The 13178-nt window shown below is 43.9% G+C and overlaps 1 long non-coding RNA gene across 1 annotated transcript; it reads left to right on the top strand.

Moving 5' to 3' along the window:
- Nucleotides 1-40: 40 nt before the first annotated feature.
- On the top strand, nt 41-12675 carry LOC129644909 (uncharacterized). The gene is made up of 3 exons (XR_008711044.1): nt 41-503; nt 3450-3567; nt 12165-12675. It is a non-coding gene; the product is annotated as an uncharacterized LOC129644909 (long non-coding RNA).
- The last annotated feature ends 503 nt before the right edge of the window (nt 12676-13178 follow it).

Raw genomic sequence — 13178 nt, 5'->3', positions numbered from 1 at the left:
AAGCCCTGTTCTGTTTCTAAAAGCCGTGTAAGTACTGCAGGCCTGGCTCACTGCTGCAGGCAAGGGAGTGGGGATTTGCAAATGAGAACAAATCGATCTGTTGCTACAGAGAAATTAAAGGCTGAAGTGCCCTCACTGATGACGGGTGGATGGACCTTTGTTTTGTTTTAAGCGAGATTAATAACTAAATGTTGAGATTTCAGTTGGTTAACTCCACAGAAGGCCCACACGGTTCTGCATGAGAACCAGACTGAAAGTTCCAAGATGGGGATCCTGGTCTGAGGAGGTGGCCAGGACCAAGTGGAGTCAGTGACTGCTGAGCACATCCTCAGGTGTTTGCTGGGTTTTGCCTCAGCTGAGGAGAGAAGAGGCGGCATCTAAATGGTTCTTGAGCACACGGCTTGTTCAGGGCTTCCAAAGAGGACTGGCTCAGTGGCATCTCCACAGCCACTCCTGAGCACTGCCGAAGTGACTGGGCTTGTGCCGGTGGGAGGGGCACCGTGGTGAGTTCAGACTTGGCGCCCTGCCATCCACTTGTGTGCTTGCTTGTTAAGTCACTCAGTCGCGTCCGACTCTTTACGATCCTATAGACTGTGGCCCACCAGGCTCCTCTGTTCTTGGGATTCTCCAGGCAAGAATACTGGAGTGGGTTGCCATCCCCTCCTCCAAGGGATCTTCCCAACCCAGGGATCAAACTCGTGTCTGTTATGTTCCCTGCATTGGCAGGTGGGTTCTTTACCACTAACGCCACCTGGGAAGCTTGAGGCAAATCCCTTCACCTGCTGCACCTCAGTTCCTCAGTCGCCACCTCAGTTCCTCAGTCTGTAAAGCAAGGGGAAGAGCCCCCTGGATGCTGGATCATGAGTAAAATACAGCCTGCGGAGCAGGGGCCTGAAGAACCATTGGGCCCACGGATATATGGGCTGTTGTTGGAGGAATAACATCTAAGTCCTGTCTTCTCTGACCCGAGACCAAATCTTTAACCCCTTCCTTGCCTTGGTGCTACAGCCTGTAAGATAGTTGTAATGAGCTCTTGCCCATGCTAAGTGTGTTTGTCTCTGTTGGCTGTGAACTAGTCAAGGACAGGGACTACCTTTACATAGACTGAAGCCTGCTTCTCCCAGCCACCCATTTCCCTCTCCCACTGGCAACCAAATATTATTGTTCTCTTGGGTCTCTCCCCAGACTTCTTTTATGCCTGTACTAACAAATACATACATATTTCCCTTCCCCAGCTCCCCATATCATTTGTTTCAAAATGGTAGTATAGTATAGTCCCTGTTCTGCATTTTCCACTTACTACTGTATTCTTTTTAACTTAGTTTATAATGTGCTTTCCCAGGCTTTGAAAAATAGCTTTATGGTATTTCATTTTATAATATGCCATCATTGATTTAAACAGCCCCACACTGATAAATATTTAGGTTATTTTCAGTCTCAGGTATGATAAATATTGCTGCACTGAATAATCTTACCTATAAGCGATTCTGCAGGTGTGTGGGTGTGTGGTCTTGTGCTAATGAGACCAGCAGTGGATGTCATTTAGTGTGATTTGGAAAATTCTAATGAGGTGTCTCCCACTCAGATATCTATCCCACCAACTTAATTTGATTCTTCCAAATTCTACATCCAGAGTCATTCCTTTGCTTGTCTGTTATCAAAATGCCAACTGATTAAATCTTATCAGTCCTTTGCACTCTATCATGAGTGCTTAACCCCCTGAGCCATCTGGCTGAGGAAGAAGTCAGGGAGGAGATGGCAAGGAAAAGACTGTGAAAAGAGAGAGACCAGAGGGAAATAGTCAAATGTCACCTGTTTATTAATTTTGCCTACTTCAGCTCTATTACCAGAGAGACCTCCTCTAAAGCCCAGAGTTGGTCATAGCGCACACCTGCTCAGTGTATTTCTGTGTCCTCTCCACCATCAGGATCAAAGGTACATTTGGCAGAGTGCCCATGCTCAAGTTGAGAGCTTCTTCTCTCTCAGCCTTCACTCTGCAAATCACAGCCGTTCCTCACCTCTATGTCTGCTCATGTGGGTGATGCTTTCTCATCTGCAGGCCTCTGCTCACAATACCTGTGTGCTGTGCACTCCCTTTGGACCGGCACCCCACTCCAGTACTCTTGCCTGGAAGATCCCATGGACGGAGGAGCCCGGTAGGCTGCAGTCCATGGGGTCGCTCAGAGTTGGACAGGACTGAGCAACTTCACTTTCACTTTTCACTTTTATGCATTGGAGAAGGCAATGGCAACCCACTCCAGTGTTCTTGCCTGGAGAATCCCAGGGACAGGGGAGCCTGGTGGGCTCCATCTATGGAGTTGCACAGAGTCGGACACGACTGAAGCGACTTAGCAGCAGCAGCAGCAGTAGTGCCTCAGCTCTACCAGGTGACGCAGGGGTCACCTGCCTCGGGTGTCCTTTGCTGTCTTGCCTAGTGCCAGCTCCGAGGGCCGTGCTGTGCACTTGTGCTTAACTTTCACCAAGCAAAAGTTTCATAACATGGCAATTGCCCTTAAAACTTCTTGGTTTTCTGAACTTACGGTTACCAGGGAGGAGGAACAGGGTTGGGGGTAGAGATAGAGATAGAGCATTCAGGATTGACATGTACACACTGCTGTATTTAAAATGGATAACCAATAGGATCCTACTGTATAGCAAAGGGAACTCTGCTTATTGTTATGTGGCAGCCTGGATGGGAGGGGAGTTTAGTTTGGGGGAGGATAGATCCATGTATACATGTGACTGAGTCCCTTGCTGTCTACCTGAAACTATTACAGCATTCTTAATCAGCTATATCCTGATACAAAACAAAGAGTTTTATTAAAAAATAAAGTTTTTTTTTTAATTCCTATATCTTAATAGACCATAACTCCTTTAGAGATAGGAACTCTTTCTTTTTCAGTCATTTTTATCTCTAGTGCCCATAGAACAATAGGGACTCACAATAAGTTTTTGCAGTGATAAATAAATGGAATGTCCTTTAGCCCAAGGGATGAATTTTTTAAAATTAATGTTTATTGGAATACAGTTGCTTTACAATGTTGCATTAGTTTCTGCTGTACAGGAAAATGAATCAGCCATACATATACATATATACCCTGCCTTTTGGACTTCCTTCCCATTCAAGTCACTGCAATGCATTAAGTACCAAGGGATGAATTAATAGTCAACTGATCAAAATGGAATATTGGGTAGAAGGAACTAAAAATCGAATTAGATCACCATCTGGATTATTAGACTGAGTATTCAAAATCTGACTTTGTTTTTAAAAATAGACACTGGCTGGAATCCCATACAAAGCTAGTGCAAGGAGGTTCTGTTTTGCCAGTTCCTGCAAAGAATCACCCGGTCACAACGATGGTCTCTGGTTTTCAAATCCCTTTAGTCACAGCTGTTTTGGTTTGCATTGATGTGATGAAGATGCAGCCTGATCATTTTTTCCTTTGTAGTCATCTAAGGAAGGAGAAGGGAGTGGAGAGCAGACTCAAGCCTGACTCATCTGGCCTGGCAGAGACATGGCTGAACGAGTGATTCTGGTGTTTAGCTCAGCATATTTGGCTTTGAGAGGTGGGTTTGAATTCAGTCAGTTCAGTTCAGTTCAGTCACTCAGTCATGTCCGACTCTTTGCCACCCCATGGACTGCAGCACTCCAGGCCACCCTGTCTGTAACCAACTCCCGGAGTTCACTAAAGCTCATCTTCATTGAGTCGGTGATGCCATCCAGCCATCTCATCCTCTGTCGTCCCCTTCTTCTCCTGCCTTCAATCTTTCCCAGCATCAGGGTCTTTTTAAATGAGCCAGCTGTTCATATCAGGTGGCCATAGTATTGGAGTTTCAGCTTCAACATACGTCCTTCCAATGAACACCCGGGACTGATCTCCTTTAGGATGGGCTGGTTTGATCTCCTTGCAGTCCAAGGGACTCTCAAGAGTCTTCTCCAACACCACAGTTCAAAAGCATCAATTCTTCGGCACTCAGCTTTCTTTATAATCCAACTCTCACATCCATACGTGACTACTGGAAAAACCATAGCCTTGACTAGATGGACCTTTGTTGGCAAAGGAATGTCTCTGCTTTTTAATATGCTCTCTGGGTTGGTCATAACTTTCCTTCCAAGGAGTAAGCGGCTTTTAATTTCATGGCTGCAATCACCATCTGCAGTGATTTCAGAGCCCACAAAAATAAGTCTGCCACTGTTTCCACTGTTTCCCCATCTATTTGCCATGAAGTGATGGGACTGGATGCCATGATCTTAGTTTTCTGAATGTTGAGCTTTAAACCAACTTTTTCACTCTCCACTTTCACTTTCATCAAGAGGCTCTTTAGTTCTTCTTCACTTTCTGCGATAAGGGTCATCTCATCTGCCTATCTGAGGTTGTTGATATTTCTCCCAGCAATCTTGATTCCAGCTTGTGCTTCATCCAGCCCAGTGTTCCTCATGGTGTATTGTGCATATAAGTTAAATAAGCAGGGTGACAGTATACAGCCTTGACGTACTCCTTTTCTTGTTTGGAACAAGTCTTTTGTTCCATGTCCAGTTCTAACTGTTGCTTCCTGACCTGCATACAGGTTTCTCAAGGGGCAGGTCAGGTGGTCTGGTATTCCCATCTCTTTCAGAATTTTCCATAGTTTATTGTGATTCACACAGTCAAAGGCTTCGATATAGTTAATAAAGCAGAAATAGATGTTTTTCTAACTCTCTTGCTTTGTTGATGATCTAGCGGATGTTGGCAATTTGATCTCTGGTTCCTTTGCCTTTTCTAAAACCAGCTTGAACATCTGGAACTTCACGGTTCATGTATTGTTAAAGCCTGGCTTGGAGAATTTTGAACATTACTTTACTAGTATGTGAGATGAGTGCAACTGTGTGATAGTTTGAGCATTCTTTGGCATTGCCTTTCTTTGGGATTGGAATGAAAACTGACCTTTTCCAGTCCCGTGACCACTACTGAGTTTTCCAAATTTGCTGGCAAATTGAGTGCAGCACTTTCACAGCATCATCTTTCAGGATTTGAAATAGCTCAACTGGAATTCCATCACCTCCACTAGCTTTGCTCATAGTGATGCTTCCTAAGGCCCACTTGATTTCACATCCCAGGACATCTGGCTTTAGGTGAGTGACCACACTATTGTGATTATCTGGGTTGTGAAGATCTTTTTTGGACAGTTCTTCTGTGTATTCTTGCCACCTCTTCTTAATATCTTCTGCTTCTGTTAGGTCCATACCATTTCTGTCCTTTATTGAGCCCAACTTTGCATGAAATGTTCCTGTGGTATCTCTAATTTTCTTAAAGAGATCTCTAGTCTTTCCCATTCTGTTGTTTTCGTCTATTTCTTTGCACTGATCACTGAGGAAGGCTTTCTTATCTCTCCTTGCTATTCTTAGGAACTGTGCATTCAAATAAGTATATCTTTCCTTTTCTCCTTTGCTTTCACTTCTCTTCTTTTCACAGCTATTTGTAAGGCCTCTCAGATAGCCATTTTGCTTTTTTGCATTTCTTTTTCTTGGGGATGGTCTTGATCCCTGTCTCCTGTACAATATCACGAACCTCCATTCATAGTTCATCAGGCACTTTATCAGATGTAGTCCCTTAAATCTATTTCTCACTTCCACTGCATAATCATAAGGGATTTGATTTAGGTCATAACTGAATGGTCTAGTGGTTTTTCCTGCTTTCTTCAATTTAAGTCTGAATTTGGCAATAAGGAGTTCATGATCTTAGCCACAGTCAGCTCCCGGTCTTGTTTTTGCTGACCGTATAGAGCTTCTCCATCTTTGGCTGCAAAGAATATAATCAATCTGATTTTGGTGTCGACCATCTGGTGATGTCCATGTGTAGGGTCTTGTCTTGTGTTGTTGGAAGAGGGTGTTTGCTATGACCAGTGCCTTCTCTTGGCAAAACTCTATTAGCCTTTGCCCCCCTGCTTCATTCTGTACTCCAAGACCAAATTTGCCTGTTACTCCAGGTGTTTCTTGACTTCCTACTTTTGCATTCCAGTCCCCTATAATGAAAAGAACATCTTTTTAGGATGTTAGTACTAAAATGTCTTTTAGGTCTTCATAGAATTGTTCAACTTCAGCTTCTTCAGCATTATTGGTCGGGGCATAGGCTTGGATTACTGTCATATTGAATGGTTTGCCTTGGAAAGGAATAGAGATCATTCCATCATTTTTGAGATTGCATCCAAGTACTGCATTTTGGAGTCTTTTCTTGACTATGATGGCTACTCTATTTCTTCTAAGGGATTCTTGCCCACAGTAGTAGGTATAATGGTCATCTGAGTTAAATTCACCCATTCTAGTCAATTTTAGTTCGCTGATTCCTAAAATGCTGACGTTCACTCTTGCCATCTCCTGTTTGACTACTTCCAGTTTTCTTTGATTCATGGACCTGACTAACATTCTAGGTTCCTATGCAATATTGCTCTTTACAGCATCAGACTTTACTTCAATAAAGTTTGAATTGAGGATGTTTAACTTTATAGACCTAGGCTATAATACACAAGTTCAGTTCAGTTCAGTTGCTCAGTCGTGTCCGACTCTTTGTGACCCCATGAATCGCAGCATGCCAGGCCTCCCTGTCCATCACCAACTCCCGGAGTTCACTCAAACTTATGTCCTTCGAGTCAGTGATGCCATCCAGCCATATCATCCTCTGTCGTCCCCTTTTCCTCCTGCCCCCAATCCCTCCCAGCATCAGAGTCGTTTCCAATGAGTCAATTCTTCACATGAGGTGGCCAAAGTACTGGAGTTTCAGCTTTAGCATCATTCCTTCCAAAGAACACCCAGGACTGATCTCCTTTAGAATGGACTGGTTGGATCTCCTTGCAGTCCAAGGGACTCTCGAGAGTCTTCTCCAACACCACAGTTCAGTTCAGTTCAGTTCAGTCACTCAATCATGTCCGACTCTTTGCGACCCCATGAATCGCAGCATGCCAGGCCTCCCTGTCCATCACCAACTCCCAGAGTTCACTCAGACTCATGTCCATCGAGTCAGTGATGCCATCCAGCCATCTCATCCTCTGTCGTCCCCTTCTCCTCCTGCCCCCAATCCCTCCCAGCATCAGAGTCTTTTCCAATGAGTCAACTCTTCATATGAGGTGGCCAAAGTACTGGAGTTTCAGCTTTAGCATCATTTCTTCCAAAGAACACCCAGGACTAGAATGGACTGGTTGGATCTCCTTGCAGTCCAATGGACTCTCAAGAGTCTTCTCCAACACCACAGTTCAAAAGCATCAATTCTTCGGCGCTCAGCTTTCTTCACAGTCCAACTCTCACATCCATATATGACCACTGGAAAAACCGTAGCCTTGACTAGACAGACCTTTGTTGGCAAAGTAATGTCTCTGCTTTTGAATATGCTATCTAGGTTGGTCATAACTTTCCTTCCAAGGGTTAAGCATCTTTTAATTTCATGGCTGCAGTCACCATCTGCAGTGATTTTGGAGCCCAGAAAAGTAAAGTCTGACACTGTTTCCACTGTTTCCCCATCTATTTCCCATGAAGTGATTTCTGAATGTTGAGCGTTAAGCCAACTTTTTCACTCTCCTCTTTCACTTTCATCAAGAGGCTTTTTAGTTCCTCTTCACTTTCTGCCATAAGGGTGGTGTCATCTGCATATCTGAGGTTATAATACACAAGTTCAGTTCAGTTCAGTTCAGTTGCTCAGTTGTTTCCGACTCTTCGCCACCCCATGAATCACAGCATGCCAGGCCTCCCTGTCCATCACCAACCCTTGGAGTTCACTCAGACTCACGTCCATCGAGTAGGTGTCCCTAAATGACTCTTTGTAGTAAGATTTGTCATATGCATGTGCTGATGGTTGGGATGCATTTTTGCTGGGGATATGAGAGTGGTGTGAGGTTAAGCAACAAAGCATTGCTTCCAAATACGCCCATGGGACCAGCCCATGTTACACTTCTCTGGCCATCTTTTCCTAGATAGTATTTCCTTTATTCTTTGAAAGTAATGGATCATTTCCCAGATTTTTGTGCAACTTATTTGGCTTTCAGTTAAAACTAGGCAAGGTAAAGCCCACGGCATTTTTAATTTGCAGTATCATAGTTTATTTAAGTGCCATAAGACCACCAACCATATCATGTTGGTACTAGGATATGTTTTCCTCAATATCATAAAATATTAGTGAAATTTCTCTCTACACAAATTTCTATGTATTTCTCTAAATACAGTGTGTGTATTTGTGTGTATGTTCATGTGGTATCTGTGACTTGAGTGGTGGCCAGAGTTCCTGATGAAGTTTACAGCCAGAGTATGTTTAGCTTGACATATAGTCCAGAATGCTTGGCTTTCAATCCTGGCTTCATACCAGCCTTACGACCCTTTGCAGATCATTTAACATTTTCATCACTTGTGTTGTCATCTGTAGAATAGGTTGATGATAATTCATGAAATATTTTGGGGATAAATGAATTAATATATGTAAAGTATTTTGGCTGGCACTTAGTAAATGTTTGATACATGATAGTGATTATTATTAAGTCCCTCTACATGACATTGGGAGTGCTCAGTGGATGAAAAATAGTGGTTTGTATGAACCCTGGGTTGGGGTTTAGTGTTGAAAATATGCACCAGTTCTCATTTTTCTCCTCACCTCTTTACCTCCTCAGGGGAGCCTAAAGATAGAATAGCTAGATTGGGGTAACTTAGCTGTCCTTTGGAGGAGAGCAGACTGGGAAGGATGAACTCAGGCTGTGGAAGGAAGTTTGGCCAGGCAGCAAGTAGGTTTCATGAGAGTTCAGGTATGGGTGGAGCTTTCCAGGTGGCTCAGCAGTAAAGAATCCACCTGCCAATACAGGAGCCACTGGGGATGTGGTTTATATCTCTTGGTCACGAAGATCCCATTGAGGAGGAAATGGCAACCCACCCAGTATTTCCTGCAGGGATAATCTCACAAAGAGAACACCCTGGAGGGCTACAGTCCATGGGTTACAAAGAGTCCGACACGACTGAGCAGCTGAGCATGCACGCATGCACACACGTACGCATGCACACATGCATGCAGGTACGGTTGGGTCACCATGGTGATGGATAGGCTGCTGGTGCTGGTGCCACCATTGTGGGCTGGGCTTCTCAGTGGACACTGACAAGAGACGGCAGATTGTCTGGCATGGAGAAACTGTGCAGCTCAAGTCTCAGACAAAAGTCAGTTTCCATAATCTACAAATCAGTAAAAAAAAAAGTTCCAAGCCCTACAAAAAAGTGAGCAAAGGATAGTTTGCAGAAAATAGAAATGCAATACCTTAAGTACACGAAAAGCTATTCAGCCATGCTCATAGGAAGAGAAATGTAAATTGCAATGACAGTGAAATTTCATTTCTCACCTATCATAATGGCAAACAAAAAGAGTTTGATAACATTGAGAGATCGTTCTCTGCCAATTGATAAGACTTCTAGAGATAGATTTGTTAATATCTATTAAAATGAAATGCAATTTCATTGACTGAGCAATTCCACTTGTGGTAGTGAAACCCACATATATATTCTCAAATGTCTAAAATGATCCATGTAAAAGATTATTCACTGAGATATTGTTTATAGTAGTACAGTTTTCAGAACATCTGAAAGTCCAGTAATAGGATTGGTTAAATAAATAATAATGCATCAATTTCATGAAATATTAACAGCAGTAAACAAATATGATGGAGGACTTTATTTACAGATGTGAACTCCAAGATTTCTTGTTAAATGAGAGGGAGCAAAGTGTGGAAAAGCATTTCTAGTGGGCTACTATTTGTGTCTAAAAAAGGAAAAAAGACTATATACATATATATTATTGTTGTTCAGTCACTAAGTCATGTCCAACTTTGCACAAAATAGACAAATATTTGCTTATTGAAAAGGGAATTAGGTGTTGAGGCTTGGAGGTTAAGTTAACTCACTCGGAAATCCCTCGGGACCACAGTTCTCTGGCCCCTGCTGTGTCCCTGGACATGGTCTCTGTTCTTTCCAGGGCAGCCAGCTTTCCCTCTAAGGTACCCTCAACTTATCCCTAAGGATGTATCTCTTATTCTATTAAAATCTAGACTCTGGCAGCTTTTTGGACAGTCTTCTCATTTTCTTATGATGGAGAGAAAGGGCATTCCTTCAGTATTGAGGTGCGGGCCAGTCTATGGTGTCTGAAGCCCCAGGGACATGGCAACAATGACACGTATCTTGTGGGTATTTGTGCCACGGCTACAGGGATAGGCCAATCTCTTCTCTCCTTTTCTCCAGCTCACCCCTCATCTGGGGCAAATGTCAGACCCCTATGCCACCTCTGCATCAGCTTGAGTTTGGCTTGGTGTGATTTGTAATCAACTGTATGTAAAATGTGTATGTGTCTTGCCAACTGTTGACTTAAGCAACTGCTGGGACCTGCTACCAAGTGACATCAAGGCTCTGAGGTGGTGGTTTTATAATCTGCCTAAGAAATGGTAGAAGCTTCAGGTTTATATGTGTTCATATGCTTTACTGGAAGAAAAATGCATATATGGTGAATAGCTTCGTTGCTATGGCGAGACAGAATGCTTTTTGAAAAAGTTTCTCTTTAAAGTCAACGATTAATCACTTTCAAGGCAGAGGGAAAACAGGAGGAGGAAAAAAACCCAGACTGTGGTAGGCTAGATTTCCCCCAGATATTATTGCCGCTTCTGTCTCTGCAGCCGAACATAACAGCTGGTGAGTAGGGAGAAACTGGAGAAAGATCTTTTTTGCCTTTAATCCAGTATGCTGTTTTCCTGTGCCCGTTTTACTGTAATTCTCAGCGGCCGCGGGACAAAAGCTGTTGACTGATACATGCAATTACCTCCTCTAATATTGCTCTCAACTGTCGGCCCTGACTGACAAAAGTGGATGAGGTTTAGTTAAGGTCTGGGAAAACACTCTTTTAATAAAAGCCAGTCTCATCTCTATGATCACCTCCCCCCGTCAGACCTTTTCATCTGTTTTCTGGAAAGATAAGGCCTGGTGATGGAAAGTTAAAAAGTGGTGCTGAACTTGGACGTTCTGGACGCCAGTATTTACCTCACAAAAAGACGCCACAGTGTGTGTGTGTGTGTGTGTGTGTGTGTGTGTGTATGTCTATGTGTGTGCTATTTGCATTGGAAATGAGGAGAATCAGTTTGGGTCATAGGATAGGGTTTTCCCAGAAAGAATAAGAATTTATTTTAGAAAGTTATAAACCAGCTCTTTGTTGATTTCAGCCATGTTTGGTTTTGGTGGGCACGGGAAGCCTTAAGGAGGTGACCCTTTGAGTCCTCCTCTGGGTTGCTGGACTTGGGTGGCCCCACTCCTATGGAAGATATACACAGCGACAGCGGTAAGGAGCTGGAGATGGAAACCTCTCCCCCCCAATCCCCCACAGTGCTATTTGTGCGCACTCACGGTGGCAAGAAAGGGGCTAAAATCCTAGTGGAGCGCCCTTTAGTAAGAAGATCACCACCGCCCTGGCCCCTGCTCCATGCCTTTGCTTCAAGGAACTCCTAGTTCACACAGAATAGGACTGGATCACAGAAGTGAGGACGATGGCCTATTTACAAGCATGGTTTGAAAGACTGAAGTGGAAACTGCAGGGAGATGTTCTCATAAGAGCCCCAAACTGTATGGATTGGACTGTGTCCCTGTCTGCCGAGAGGCCTGCCGGTTGCTGTGAGTGCGACTGCTGGCCCTGATGCCGACGGAGCCAGTTCTTCAGGTTAGCTGGGAGCACTTGGCAGTCAGTCCTCTGATGGGGGCAAGTTTGCAGAGGGGGCTGGGCCTGAAGAGGTCACAGTTTATTCACAGGCCCAGGAGGGAGCTAGCTTAGGTCTGAAGGAAGTCAGCTCTCTTATCGACAGTGCAGGTAGCTGAGTCTATCAGTTTTCCCCTGTGTTGGCACTCAATTTTCATAACACAATTTGTAATGTGATAAGGTCTGCACAGTATTAATAATGGCAATAGCATGGCAAGGTTATTCCTGTGCAGTTTTAATAAAAAAGCAAGGGGCCACTCTGTTGATGGAGTGAATTATCTAGGATTTTAGAACCAGGACACAATCTCTCTCTCAAGTGTCTGCAGACTCTACTAAAAAAACTTCTTCCCGCAGAGATAAGCCTGCCTTCCAACCTCCACCCCCAACTCCCCACTGATATGGAGACCAAGTTAACATCTCCCTTGCTTTCTGCAGGGGTTTCAGAGCATGTCAGCTGCGGAAGGGAATGGACTGGAATCTGGGAGTGTGTCACATGGGAGAAGACAAGAGTCATTGCCAAGGAGTCCTCCACCTGGGAGGAGAGACCAAATTTCAGCCTAAGGTGACAAAGCACTGAAGTGTTCCAAGGGAGATGAATGCATAAGCCCGTGAGGAAGAGGAGAGAGTCAGTCATGGCCGGAAGAGGAAGAAGGAGGTGCCCCAGCTGAACCATATGAAAGGACATCTGACTTCTGGGAGGGGACAGCAGGGGAAATTTTGACATGAGGCATACTGGGAAGGAGGACTCTTTCTTTCTTTTTTTTTAACTGTGGAATTCTGCCCCCACTGCCACACACAACCACATATGCACTCACACCTACGCAAACCACACACACATACTCATATTCACACTTCTTTCCCCTAGTCCCAACTCTGTCTTTGCATCAAAATCACCCAGAGCTTTAAATAAAATACAGATGCTGAGGCTTCTCAGATATACTAAATAATCATCTCTGGAAACAGAGTCTGAATTTTTTCATTTTTTAAAAATTTAGTAACATGCATGCCCAAAGTGAAAATTCATAGTACAGAAAAGAAAATCTCTTTCACCTCTCAGTCCTACTCCCCAAAGGCAGACACTTTTTTTGTTTTTTTTTTTTAAGACCACACCATGCAGCATGTGGGATCTTAATTCTCCATGTCTGCTCTATTGGGAGCACAGAGTCTTAACCACTGGACTACCAGGGAGGTCCTAAGGCAGACATTTCTAACAGTTCCTTGAAATCTGTTTTCTTCCAAACACTATGTTCATACATAGCCATCTGTTATTATTTTTAACCTCTGTCAATGATTGTAATGAATAGCCAGGTGAGAATCTCCTATTTGGGTCCTGCTCTGTCCCCCTCAGAGATACATCTTTTGTGGGAAAGGAGGGCTGGAAGAGGGAAGCTTAGGAAGTGGGGAGCTTTCTGAGTGGACAAGCAGACAGGACAGCCAAAGGACAGAGCC

Source organism: Bubalus kerabau, chromosome 2 (assembly GCF_029407905.1).
Source record: "Bubalus kerabau isolate K-KA32 ecotype Philippines breed swamp buffalo chromosome 2, PCC_UOA_SB_1v2, whole genome shotgun sequence".
Taxonomy (NCBI): Eukaryota; Metazoa; Chordata; class Mammalia; order Artiodactyla; family Bovidae; genus Bubalus; species Bubalus kerabau.
Note: the sequence above shows the minus strand (reverse complement) of the source record. Positions and strands in the feature narration are given on the sequence as shown.